General features: G+C 34.6%; 1 protein-coding gene across 1 annotated transcript in view; it reads left to right on the forward strand.

Moving 5' to 3' along the window:
- Positions 1-14,935, forward strand: part of LOC135075412 (uncharacterized) — a 184,318-nt gene that overhangs the window by 117,926 nt on the left and 51,457 nt on the right. The gene's annotated exons all lie outside the window — the stretch shown is intronic.

Below are 14,935 nucleotides of genomic sequence, written 5' to 3' on the forward strand. Positions count from 1 at the left end.
ATACATATAATTCTTGACAATAAATAGTTTTATTAGCAACTAGCGGCCGCCCGCGACTTCGTACGCGTGGATCCCGTTTTACCCCCTTCATCTATCTTACGCGGTTTAGATTTTTTCGTTCAAATGTTTTTTCCCGTTCACGTGGGAATTTTGCAATATCCTGTTGTAACTAAGCTTTAAGTTTATTAAGATAGGTACCTATATGTCAAATTTCAAGCGTCTAACTAAAGCGGTTTAGATTTTTCATACAAAGGGATTTTCCCACGAATTCCAGTTCCCGTGGGAATTAGTTTACTAAAGTACCTACGTGCGAAATTTAAAGCGTCTAACTTAAGCGGTTTAGATTTTTCATACAAAAGGATTTTCCCGCTAATTCCTGTTCCCGTGGGAATTCCTAAGTATACTATAACCTGCCCAGGAGTATGAAGAATAATTGTACCAAGTTTCGTTAAAATCCGTCGAGTAGTTTTTGTTTCTATAAGGAACATACAGACAGACAGACAGACAAAAATTTTACTGATTGCATTTTTGGCATCAGTATCACCCCCTGATAGTTATTTTGAAAATATATTTCATGTACAGAGTTGACCTCTCTACAGATTTATTATAAGTAGGTACCTATAGAAGATAGAAAATGGAAATGTACTTCTGTTATGCTAATAACCTCAAAATCTGAAGCATTTTTCCTATTGTAACGAATCTCCCGCTTATCCGTGCTTTAAGTATCTACACTAATATTATAAAGAGGAAAACTTTGTTTGTTTGGTTGTAATGAATAGACTCAAAAACTATTGGACCGTTTTTATTAAATTCTTTCACCATTCGAAAGCTACATTATCCACGAGTAACAGGCTAAATTTTATTTTGGAAAATAATAGGGTTCCGTAAAATATGTAGGTACCTAATGTAGGCCACGCGCGCGAAGCCGCGAGCGAAAAGCTAGTGGAGTATAAGGTGACAATCGTTAAGTAATTTCACATATAAAAATCATTATTTCATTGCTTGGGGGTCTTGGGGCGAACGATGTATGGACGCAGAACAATATCCTTTATTTTCAAATTTAAGCAAAAAGCATTCTGTGGTTATAAAATAGGGTAAGTGCGTTAGTTTTCGTCCAATTATCGGAGTTGTCAACTTTGTGATGCGAAATGAATATCTTAAAATAACCTTACTCATATGTATCATATGTCATTTTAGTCCTTATATAGTCTACTTTACGTTAATATTATATGACAATAAGTAAATACCACGGGTTTATTTATAAAAAATATTTTATGCAAAAGAGGTGATTTCACTAGTTTTCGTCCAAAAAAATCAGTTTTCGTCCTAGTGTACGCTAGTTTTCGACCACTGTGTAGAAAAAAGGGTGCAGTTGAATTATTAACTTAAAACCAATTCTACAATACAGTAACTATGGATTGTAGTATATCATTTGAAAGGTAATTTTGTTAGCTTTCAAATGATATCAAAAAGATTTAAATAAGTTTCTTACCTAAATTTAGGAAAATATTGCAATAGGTCGAAGGATAAATGGACGAAAACTAATCTACAGGAATAGCTAATTTTGGTTTTCGTCCACCCCAGTGCTTGCGCATGACGTCATGGACGAAAACACAACAACGTTTAAAGCTGTTTTTTGTTTTCGTCCACATCTTTTTAACGGTTTTTATGGGTTTATCACTGTTAAAAAGTGGACGTAAACTAAAATGTTTAATGTAATAGCAATAAAGATCATATTGGAAGAAAAAACATTGTATTTTGTAGGTCCATTGAAGTAAAATGATTATTAAAAATATTAACTAGGTGTCAGGGTTTCCGTCCACGTGGACGAAAACCAAAATCTTGCAAAATTGTTATGCTAGTATTAGTCCACTTAATTATCTAAGATTTCTATACAAAAACTTTAATAAACCCTTAAAATAGTGTTTATTATGCTAATAATTAGACATACGTGCCAAAAACATTACGTAAAGTAGCTAAAACAGTAATCAAACATATCATGAAAGTTCCCTACCGGCACGTTTTTTTTCTAACTTGACGACGTTTTCCATTCACTTGTGTGCAGCAGCAACTTTCGTAGATTTTTTTGGAGTTATTACTTGTCAAATTAAATTTTCATGCAGACAGAACTGTTACTTAGATATTATAGATTGTAACAAGTCCAAACTTGCACGGAAAGTTAGGTTTGTATTCTAATTTTCCGTATTTGTTTGTGGCAAGTCGGTCAAATGGACGAAAACAGGAGCTGGACGGAAAACCGGCGCAATTACCCTACCTATGCTTATTTGCACCTAGTTTATCAATCACCATGTTAATTCCATGCTTTCTATCCAGTCGACTGCTTTAACGACAAGGGTGGGCAGTCGTTGAGATGACAGCGCGAAAATCGTCGGCATCCACTAATTATGACCCTTATGTACCACTATATTGACAAAGTTCTCCGTCTTCGTACGCGATATTGGAAATTTGGCATCTACCATCGGCTGATCTGACATTAGGCGTAGTCTGGCTTTGATATTCAATTTTCAACTGTATTACCTTGACAATCAGTTCAAAATTGATTACTAGAAAATTATTTGACAGACGATTTCTACTCTCGACAAATGCATTTGAATTAGCCCACAGGGGTACTCCATGTTATATTTTTATCTTTGTTACATACACGCAGTACTTATAATGCCTATAAAGTTATTTCGGCTACCTAAATATTTTGTGAACGGTTGAAATATTAGTTCGTTAAAAACAATTGAGTTAGTAAAAAATACATTTATTTCAACTGTTTTATGGGACCTCGAAAAGTCAAGTAGGTACTCGTAAATCTATTTATAAAGTACCATCTACCTATTAATAGGTCAAGGTCACCCAACTGAAAAAGGAACATTTTTTAACAGTAGGAAGATTTACTGAATACTACTGACAACGCCACTCTTGTAGCGGAGTTTTGGGCTGACATTTTATAGGTTTGTTGTAGTCACGACAAGAAGAAGAGGATTGACCTGAAATGGAATCAAATCCAGGTCCTTTAGACGCAAAGACAACGTTTCTAAAGCGCATTGAAGTATTTGTACTATCGTGCAACAGAGGGCTTGTCTAAAGCTTCTTACAGACGGGTGCATTTGGACTACAAGTCAACTCACAAATGCAGTTTCAATAACCTTTATGCAGTTGCCATAACTGCAAAGAAACTGAAACCCGACTGCTATTTACCTGTTGCTTTGCCTGCTTGTAGTCAGTAAGAAGTTCTTATATCTAAGTTGCAAGAGCATACTTATGCATAAATTGAATGCTGTTCTTTTGTCTCACAATCCAGTCCAGACACGTCAAACATCTGTGACGTCTCATAGAGTCTGTAACCAAAATAGAACAAAATCGTGAAAATCCTTACAAGTATCCCTAAAACCCTGTTTAATATGCAAGAGGCATTGTATTTCGTTCCACAACGACACACTCCACGTGTTGAATGTAAGTTGGCTAATGCGAAACGTAATTTGAGCGCTTTTTATATTAAAAGTGCTTCTGAATTTTCTATACAAATTGTAAATACCTATAAAGACGGGCAGAAAGCTTTCTGGCTAAAATATGAAATTGCACCATTTGTAAATACGTATCTATAACTCTACTTTAATTAAATTAATGTTGTACAAACTCTGAAATGAAAGAATATGACATTCAAGCAAAACGCTGATGAAAGTGTTTTTCGTTCATAAAAAAATTGTTTCAGTAAAATTTCGTTTTTAGTGTACCGTCTAAACCGTAAAAACGAAGGGAGCAAGGATTACCGACCTTTTTCTGTTTGTCTTCACACCCCTTTCGCTCAGAAAAATGTGTTGCGGATGAATTTTGGGAAGTCATTTTAGAGAGTGGGCTTGTTCCTACATTTTAACAGCCAAAACGGCTATGAGAGGTATTGTTACGGTTTTGAAGGGAAACATTTCTAGGGAAAAGCCACGATCATAGTTTAAACAATTAAAAAAGATATTTTGGTTCGTACCGTAATAAAACTTATAAAATATTCACATCCCTAGTTCATTAAATCTTACGGTACTTTTTCCGTAGTAAAAAAATTTATAGAAACAGAAGAAATTATAGAATCAGTATTTTTGCATCTTTGCAGATCCGATTCTTTTCTTCTTTTCTTTTCCTCCATTTTTTTCAAAAAATTACATTTCTATATAGATTCATATTAACAACCAATACAATTTGGCTTGCAATTATGGCCAGAAACCTGTATTTCCACATTTTTACATATCGGAGCTCTGGTACAGTCAGCCTAACATTTTAATTCCATCCAGGGGAATTCCTTCAGGGAATTGGGATTTGCGTGTTTTTATTAATGACTAGCTTTGTGCGATGTGGGTAGCTCGCATGCATTATTAAACGGTCCTTGCTTATGCCACAGTGGAAAAAAATACAATAGGTCCAGTCTTTTGGGAAATCTTGATCCATCGTAGGTTTATTTAATTTGGGTGAGAATAAATACAGCAGTACACGCATTAAAGACAGAAAGGAAATAACGACAGAATACTTTGTTCATTAAGTTTATATTTCGGGATCGTGAAATAAGTATGCATCTAATGCCAAAAGTAGTTTGACCTTATCATTCAAAGTGTAAAGTTCTAACAAAACTTCTGACATAGCGACCTTTATAAATATGTATATTTAATACGATTTACTTTGCATGTTAAACTAGATTTGAATACGAGTAGTTACTTATGTAAGAGAAGAAAATTACTCCCAAAGAAATCTGTCAGTTCTGAAATTACCTACGTATAAGTTTTTCCATCATAAATGGCTTGAAAACAAAAAATAGGTAGGTATACTCGTAATCATACATTTTACCTAAATATATTGAAGACATAGATAAGTAGAACTCATTAAACCACGGCTATTTTAAGACTCTCTTCGTATTTACTTAAATAAAAAGGAAATTAATCAAAATAATAAGCAGGTGAAAATACAAGATGTTTTATTTTTCATTTGATGATATTTCTCGATTACAGAGTAGAAAGCTGTGAGCTTTGGCTTTTAAAAGTAATGAGACCATTAATAAACATGTTATTCCAACAGGATACCAGTCCTATAAATAAGGATTTATTGAGCTAGAATGTGGGAGAAATATTACTTAGGCTGGGTTGCACCATCTTACTTTAACTTTGACAGACGTCAAAAATCTGTCAAACTCCATACAAAGAACACCGGTTATCGATACAGTTACGGTCAAAGTTAGGTGGTGCAACTCAACTCAGCCTTAGTCTTTATAATCTTTTTGCCTCTTTTTTTTAGAAGCATATTATACTACTAGCTGTAATATTTTATTCCTTGTTTAACGGTAACTCAACTGCAGTGCAGTTAATGGAAACAAAATTGGTGTAAAATATTTTTTTTTCATTTATTATCATTTTACAAAAATATCGGTTCGTAAAAAAACACGAATTATCCAATGCGGGACCATTCACAAATTGCCGATGCATTTTTCATGAGAACAGTATCCGGAGCTATGAATCTCTGATTTAATTATTGAGATAGCTCCATCGTAGCATGTTTGAATAATGACCCACCATCTTTTCGAGTCTAGTATGCATTATCGAGTTTTCCGAAGGCTCAGACTGATGGTTGTAATTAAAATATTTTCCATAAGTAATCTGTTAATGGATGGAATACATGTTTGGGTGCTTTGATTAAAAGTGCCTGGCGAGAAACTTTAAAAGTGCAGTGTGACGATTATATTGCAAAAATTCGTCACGTCAGTGTCGCGTCCATGTCGCACGTAAGTCGCGCTGCTGCATCTCCATACTATAAAATACTATTTTATTAAATATTCATCAGATGTGCACTCAATTTTGTAATTAGAAAACTATGTTGTAATTACGGCCATGGTATTAAAATTAAATGCTATATTTAATACTGAGACTTGAGTTGCCCTGAAAGTAAACATTTATTAAAGTAATAACTTATAATAGGACTTTACAAAGTTATAATAAAGTTTGTTTGGTGTAGGTGTCTAATTTTGTATTCCTAATTCTGTTTATTGCCTTAAATTATTTGAAGTTTGAATAACTTAACATTTTCTATCCAAAGATTTTGTGATAACAACAAGTGAAATGGAACTTTATAATTATCTTGACTTTCGCAAGAAATATTATACTATTTGGTAATTTCTTTAGATTAATGTGAAGACTTATAATTTGTTACTCATCCACCTTATATTGCACTGTTATTAACTCCAAGTTAAATTACAAACTCAAAACTCTTCTTACCGTGATTTTCCTGAGAGTTTCTGGGTTCGATTTCTTGCTTACTTAAACATACTTAAAGGAAACAATGTGCCTATTATTATCAACTCATTTCGTATTCAAAATAAAATCTTAATGTATCCGTTTAAAACAAACTTCTAATGTAGCATGATTCATGAATTATTAACACCCTTTTACCCTCTAAGGGCTATTTAACCCACCCTGTATACAGGATGTCCCAAAAAGTAGTGTCAAGCTGAAGCCCAGAGGTAGAGCATCACTAGGGCTACCTGAATCACCCCCATATATTATGTTCCGTGATTTTTGATAGTTTTCGAGTTATGATTGTTTTAAATGTCTATGCTTAAGTACTTTTTTGGTCACTATGCATGGTGCGAATAATAATTAAGGTACATGCCTGAATTTTTATTATTATTAGGTGAATACTATGCCTAGCTGATTTAGAAGTACTTATTTACATTTGTAACATGAATAAAAACTAAGAACGTTAAAAATCCTCTATGTTGTAAAAAAAAATCATAACTCGAAAACTATCAAAAGTCGCGGTGATTGTTGTAGCCCTAGTGGTGCTCTACCTTTGGGCTTCGGCTTGACACTGTTTTGGGACACCCTGTATACTGTTACGTTTATCTAATTGACGCTTGTCTTTAACGAAGGCCTTATCAATATGCAGGCTTTTTCTTTGGCCTCGCCCCCGGCATTTGTTAGTTAGACGAAACTTATTCTGAGGTCGTCGGACAAAATTTAATTAGCTGTGTTGTTGTAATGTAACACTTTGAGTATTTTGTTGTGGGGATTGAAATCCGCTTTGATTAACAGATACAATATAATGTTAGGGCTGTTTTGGTCTAGGATTCTTCCGCTGCTTATAAAGTCAGTTTTGAAATGCTTCGTGCCAGGCGCTATTCTTGTGAGATATTTTAAATAGTTATTTTGATCTTAAATTACCTTTTCTAGATTAGTTTTATAATAGCTCTAAATCTAATCAAGATCATTTGTTGTGTCACCTTTAGAAGGTCAACAAGATCATTTCTAAGTGGATTTAGCTAGTCTTATGAATGTTTGATTTTAATAGTGTCATACGCCAAAATAAATTATTTTTAATTATCCAAATTAAATTAAGAATTTCTGAGGATACAGCTGGAGGTTTGGATTTTGCCTAAGTAGGCACTTAGACATTGTAAAATATTAATATTACAATTTAATCACAAGTGAATTAAAATAGACAGCAAACTTTGCTCAAAATCTTCGAGTTCTCTAGAATTTTGTCTAATCATAAAACTGTCAGGTTATGAATAACCGAGACAATTTTAGTCCGACGTAGAACTATAATAATTTCGTCTACGAAATGGCTACGGCTGCTACTACTGCTACAGGTGGTTTAATGTGGGATATACTTGTTAATACTCGTTGCTACGAAACTATTACATTGTGTTGTTTTATAGTACTGGCTAATAGAGTTCATTTTGTGCTCGTGCTACGGCGTTATGTACTGCTACGAGTACTCCAAGTAACTTGAATTCTTTTTCATAATATTTTTAGTAAAAGAACAACTTTTGTCATGGAATAAAATAAAATCTAATTTTCACAGCAAAAATTACAGTAGGTAAATGTTTTCCTATTTAATGGGATAAGGTATTTAATGTGCACCTAAAATTTAATCATCCGAGACGTTTTAATAATGTATTTATTATCATCATAAACATTTCAATAAGCGGGACGCCTGCAGAAGTTTCTGAATATTTTCCTACGGAATGCTATTAAGGCGCCCGAACAAAAAATGCAACTAATTGACTCGCCTACAGAATGAAATTCATGAACAAGCACCCTCTAATGACAATTTGAATTATTTTAACGATCCTATGACTTTGTGTCATAAATATATTTTTATTAAAATATAGACAACACGTAACGTAAGTGTATTATGGAATTTTTGGTAATTAATTTATAAGGTAAAGGAAAACTTTTCATATAATATGAGATAGAAGACTACTGAGTTTTTAAAAACAGTCACAAAGTAGAATACGATAATTATTATTGACTGAGACTAAGTTTATTCCCAGTATAAATTTAAAGGCAACCAAATGTCTAATTATAAAAATTAATCACAAAGAATCCTCATCATCATAAAACAGATTTATCACTTTAAAATCTTAATTATTATCAAAATCGCAAGCAACGAAATTGCCTTATCCGTAAAGGACATGGCGTTTTGCTATTAACGCGATGAGTCAAAACATTTAAGCCTCAAGTCCGGTTAAGGCCGAAAATAATTAATTGGCTTGTCACAGACAAGCTGCCTGTTGTAGACGCCGCTTTACATTCCTTCAGGGTCAGGAAAAAGTTGTATCGAATAGCCACGCAGCCACGCTGCTGTGTACGGTTGAGTTGAGTCAATTACACCTTATTGAAACCCACTCGCACGCTGCTGAGGTTTTATTGAGTATACCCCGTCCTTTTTAGGACGGAGCAGCGCCCTTTTCAGGGCGCCGGGAATCCCATACACCACCCTGTCATCCGGAAGTGGTGACGGTGCGTAAAGCATTTCCTCTGCGACAAAAAAAAAATACACCTTACTGCTATGCATTTCAGATAAAAACAGGCTTGAGATTTGGAGTCTGGTGAGGTTTTAAGAAAAATCTGTGTTTGACACTAATTTCTTGAAGATGTTGTCTATTAAAATGTAGGTATTGAATATAAGTGCTGGGAATTTTGGATTTTAGTGAATATTTCTTTCTTTTGGAATACATGCACGTAATCGATTATTAATTAGGCATTTGTAATAATGTGTATCATACCTAAATATTTTCTTCAGTAAAAAATGTGGTATGTGAACCCTACACTTGATTGAGAAAAGGCACCTTTTAAATCTACAACAGTCATCTTGGCATTTAACATCAAAGGCGTTTCTTAATGTTTCAGGTCAGTTACATACCTACATTTATAATTACTTCCCTATATCACTCAAATAAGCATGTTAATTTTTGTCAAACGTGGCCTCTACCACCTCAAAGTTGTCTGCGGTTTGTGCTTTAATAAAATAAGGTTGGCTAGGTTAATTAAACCTTTGCAAGAATATCTTCCCTTTCCGGTCCCTTCTCTTGGTAAATTAATGATATTTTTCAGGACTCGCTTCGTAAGTGCGTAAGTTAGGTGTGGAAGCAAATTAGGACAAAGCAGCGAACGTGTTAAAACACAATTTGGTTTTGATTTTGCATTTTGATAAGCTTTTTACTCGACTGCGCCAGAACGATGGTTATGTTTTTAACTTAAATATCAGTTGAGAGTTCAGATATAAATATTTAAGATAGTAAAACATTAATTACTTTTCTTCTTATCGCGATTTTGGATGATCGAGCGCCTCTTCAGCATAGCTTCATTAATTTTTAAGGAATATTATATGTACTTAAGTAACTTTTGTTTTGTTATACCTACTTACTATACTTAAAGTTAAAATTTTCTTATTCTTCTTTCTCTACGAGTCGATTGAATTTGACATTGAATGACAAAGGTACATCTTCTTCAGGAAAAATTCTTCAAATGTCAGAAAAATTACGTATAATGTGAAACTAGCGTAAAAATGCAAAACGTTTGAAGCCATAGTATTTTATGATGGCAGCTCATATTTCCAGCCATGTCAACGGTTTAGCGCAAATAACAAGGTATCGCAACAAAGCCCCATTCATAAAGGAGTGAATTACAGTAATTATAGCTTAAGAACTTAATTCCTGCAAATGCCTTAATCGAAGGCAAGTGAAATTTACATAATAACCCCTTATAAAGTACCAGGCAGTATATTTTGTGGAGTTATGGGCAACCACAGCGCCCATTTAGAAATGTCGAGGTGCATATTACAATGTTAGTTGGAAATAAAAATAATTGAGTTGGAGACATTAGTCACGTGGAATAAACGAGATTTAAATAAAGTACGAGTAGAAGGAATATTTTCTTTTCATTTTATAATTTTATACACTATTTTTATAACCATGGACTATCATGTCCAAGTACAGAAATAACTTTCAGGACTACTTACAGGCTTTTTCTTCTATTGTAATACGGTGCCGACACACTTAAAAATCCATCGATAGAGTTTGACGCACGGATCATCGTGCTATCCAAACATTTGAGTCCTTGGGACTCATCGTCTATCTATTTCTATCTTATGACAAAGCAATACGAGTAAGACCAATCAAACCCTAAGCGGTCGCATGAAACCACGGCAACATTTAATTTCTATTGTGTCTCGATTCACGGGTACTTGAAGGGCTACTAAAATATGTTAGTTATATTTCTACCATTTATTTAAAACATCCAATGCTGCCATAGCTACTTGAGCCCAGTATCTCCACTTTAGTACAATTATTTATTAGTTCTGAACTACATTAACTGTTGAGATTCAGTTAGCAGCTAACACCGCCGCAGTTGACTGACTTCGGTTGGCTATCTGCCTAACTTTCTGGATTGAATTTGGTTTTAATTAGTCTAACAAAATGTCAAGTATTATTTTAGTTAAATTATCATGAAATGAATTGATATGAAAACTGAATGACTGACTGACTGACTTTATAGGAATTGCCTTATAATGAGCAAACCTTTACTCCAATTTTACGAAAAAAATGCCTGATTACAAAAAATGCACTTGCTCACAGCTTTGACAAAAAGTAATATTCATGTTTATAATGGCTTAATACATGCTACTGCGACCGAAATACAACCGTGAAATATTTCATAATAGAAATATGAAACGCATCATAGCGATCTTCCTCGTTTTCGCACCGAACGCTTACAATTCTGCGGAGTAACATAAAACCACCTGAACTAAGTTATCTGCTGCAAACTACGTCATGAGGGTAGTGTGCCACACTGTAACTGAATACGAACCGAGTTTACAACTAATAATTGTACTGAAGACGAGAGAGTTTGCTAGTCTGTTTGAATAGCGCGAGCATGATGAATGCACCTGTAACTAAACTTGTTTGATTCACTCGCTTTTGTTTGTGGGATCGCTTTTCATTTGTTAATTTTGTGGTAGAGAAACTGGAGTCTGCGCTGGGTTGCACCATCTTACTTTTACTTTGACAAACGTCAAAAATCTGTCAAACTCCGTACAAAAACACAGGTTATCGTGAAAGTTACGGTCAAAGTTGGGTGGTGCAATTCAGCCTAATAATTATTGTGAAATTGTAAGTTAAATTATGTTCCTTGAACTTTTCAAGCAGCGTTCAAGACGAACAACACATTCATGAGAGAATTAAATGGGATAGCCAATCTCACGTAATGGGTTAAGGCGAGGCAAGCATTTCAGAATTGTGTCAATAGCTACGAGTACTTGTTATAGGATTATTGCACTCAAAATTTCGAAAACATCATCTTTCACTTACTTACTTTGCAGCAGGTGTGTCTTAAAATGAAAAATATATGTTTTGAGAAGGTACGTTTAGGTATCTATGAATTTGACAAAATTGCACGAGTGAGTCTGACAGTTTTACTAAAGTGCCAAAAAGATGGTAATTAAGTAACAGCAAAAAGTTTACCATTATGTCTAGCCCGTAACTGATTCAGTGCCTGATAGGTATGGAAGCGGCACGGGAAGGGTTACATAAGACATATCATACAAATCGGAAGCACACCTGTCGTCTTCCTTTTGCTGTTACTTAATTACCGTATACCTAATACTCAACATTTTTCTCATCAATATAATATCTTCAATCACAAAATCGCAGCACAATTGCAAGCTCTTCAAAACCAACGCGTCATTTCTTATTGTGCTCCGCTCGGATCGGATTTGTTATGCATTTCCTACATTGAATTTCAAATCCGAGACGTGAAGTGGGAGCTCCGATAAGAACACGAATTTTATTTTTTCTCCCTTCACGGCCCATTTGGTAGCTTTGTGTTAAATTCGTCGACAAGTCATGGATGAAAAGAGGTTCGTTCTCCTCAATAGCTATTGTCCTGAGGAAATTTTCTTTATATAGTTTCAAGTTTTTTGTCCGAAATTGCACCATTTCGTTTGATGGCCGCTTTGGGACATTTTTTAGGCGTTAGCATGTTTTAATTGACAGAAATTGTAATTGAGATGAATTTGAATTTTTTTGTTGCGTTTCTTGTGTAGCATAACTAATTCGTAGAAGGTATGAGAGTTCTGGCGAATTTTTTAATTCTCTCTTTTTAATTTTCGTGATAAATTGAAGTATATGATAAATGTAGCATAACAATAGCAAGCTCAACAAGATTTAGTAACAGACGAAAGATATCGAAATGTATAAAAATGCATAAAAACATTACAGTTTGTTGGAGCGATTTTGCTGATAATATCCTGAAGCTCTTATTGTTAGCTCTAGAATTGATTTCGCGGCGAAATTTGTAATAGCAAAATGTTCTGAATAGGAATTTATTAGAGTCTTTTCAATCGTAAAGAGTGCTCGCTCAGACTTCGTGGAAGTAGCTGTTGAGATAACCTAAAGATAAAACCATATTGAAAGACAATAACGTGCTTGAAATGATTTGTTACCTACTTACCTACGTAGTTAGTTCTCTTTTTGTAAATCCGAAGTTATTCATGTCAAATTAATAAAACGTTTTATGTGATCCCTGAAGCTTCTAAAAAATTGCTGCTAATGTATCTAATTTGTAGGCGCCTTAAGACTTTTTGAATTTAATTGTATTAAAAGAAGTTCTGAATTTAAACAAAATGTAGATAGACATCCATAAAATAGAATGCCAAAGCTAGATACACCAATTAAAATAAACTACAATAGATGCGGGTTACAAAATGGAATGTGTATTTCGACTTTTTTGTTGGGCCAAAGTTTTGTTGATGCTGCCACATTGGTAACGAATATATTTTGCTACCAGAAGTTTCCAAGAGTATTTTTGCATTTATTTCCAGCCTAAATCCCACTAATATTATAAATGCGAAAGTTTGGATGTCTGGGTGTTTGTTACTCTTTCACGCAAAAACTACTGAACGGATTTTGTTGAAACTTTACAGTATTATTGTTTATAACCCAGAATAACATATAGGCTAAATTTATGACGATATGTGACAAACTAAATTTCACGCGGGTGAAGCCGCGGGCAAAAGCTAGTCAAGTCATAAAATCATCATCACAAACTTTATTTATAGTTAAAACTGCCTATTCTATTTACAAACTTCGTTTACTGTCAGTAACTTGACTACAATAAAACAGTTTTACATTCACTCGCAGGAGAAGTGTTGACGCGGCAGGAATAAAGGCAGAACTCGTGTTGAGACAATACACTGCTGGCCATTCACGCCGGCAGGAAAGGCTGGCAGAGATAATGTTGCAGTACGATCGGACAGTTTGTTCTGAAAGTATGACTGTACATTCAATCGTGGTTGTTACTGTTGCTAGTGACAAGTGAAGTCAAAAGGAAAGTTACAGTTTTCTAACTTCTGCTAGGATTTGATCTGTCTGAAACTCTTTATTTAGGTAATGATGAATTTTCCGATATTTTCATCCCCTATTTTATTACCTTCACTTCACCATGTATTATTTGTAAAACAAAGCGTAGTTTAAGTTAGTACCTGTGTAAAAAGTAAGTAGGTATTTTTTTCATTAACCCTGTCACTGCTTCAGGACAATAATTTTTGGTCTGTTATAGTGCTGAGAAGAAGTTAGGCAAGAAACTCAGTCACTTAGTCAGCCCCTTATCCGATATTTAATTTACTTAAAACTCGTAAGTAGTACTTATACACATCTTATTATATTCTTCTGTAACAGCATGTCACAATTAATTTATTTATTTGAACACCAACAAGGTTACATTGAGGCTTCACAAAAGTAACTATAAAAAATGACACTTTGATTTGATCATCATCTTCTAAATTAAGTTAGTGCTTATTTTCACGGACGTAAGAGAGATTTTCGAACTGCCACAGAACGTTAAAATTTATCATTATTTACCATTATGGAAGCGCAGATGCAATCTCTGCTGCGAGCTGTGTGTGACATCCATTTCGCGCCGAATTGATATCGATTCATTTTATATCGAATACCGATGGAGCTGTGCGTTCAGGCGTGACCTTTTCAATTGGATTGTTTATGTGCACTTTAGTGGGTTGGAGGTAGAGAGGATTGGGTGAGGTGTGATTGAAATATAATTCGTAAGCAAGGGAAATGTAGATGAGCAAAAATACTTGCCTAAATACATCATCATCATCTCAGCCATAGGACGTCCACTGCTGAACATAGGCCTCCCCCAATGCTTTCCATGTTGCCCGGTTGGTAGCGGCCTGCGTCCAGCGCTTTCCTGCTACATTTATGATGTCGTCGGTCCACCTTGTGGGTGGACGTCTCACGCTGTGTTTTCCGGTACGCGGCCTCCACTACCTGCCTAAATACGGTTTTCTCTTATTCCATAGCCTAAATGAAATAAAGTGGTAAGTCAAAATAATTATTATGTCAAGAAAACAAAGTTTATTTAGTAAATAACTTCTAAAAAGTCACCAGTATTTATTATTCAGCTTTGCTTGCTTTTCATGAAAACAAACAGTAATTGCAATGGCAATACACTGAAAACCATAACTTCGCTTATCGCTTATCATTCTAACACAATTGAATTATGCACAACTCGATTCTCCACGATTCGATCGCGTTGTACGGCGTCCATTGTCGCGCGCGCGCCGTCCTCTTTAGCTTCAAACTTGAATAGCC

This window comes from Ostrinia nubilalis, chromosome 10 (assembly GCF_963855985.1).
Source record: "Ostrinia nubilalis chromosome 10, ilOstNubi1.1, whole genome shotgun sequence".
Lineage (NCBI taxonomy): Eukaryota > Metazoa > Arthropoda > Insecta > Lepidoptera > Crambidae > Ostrinia > Ostrinia nubilalis.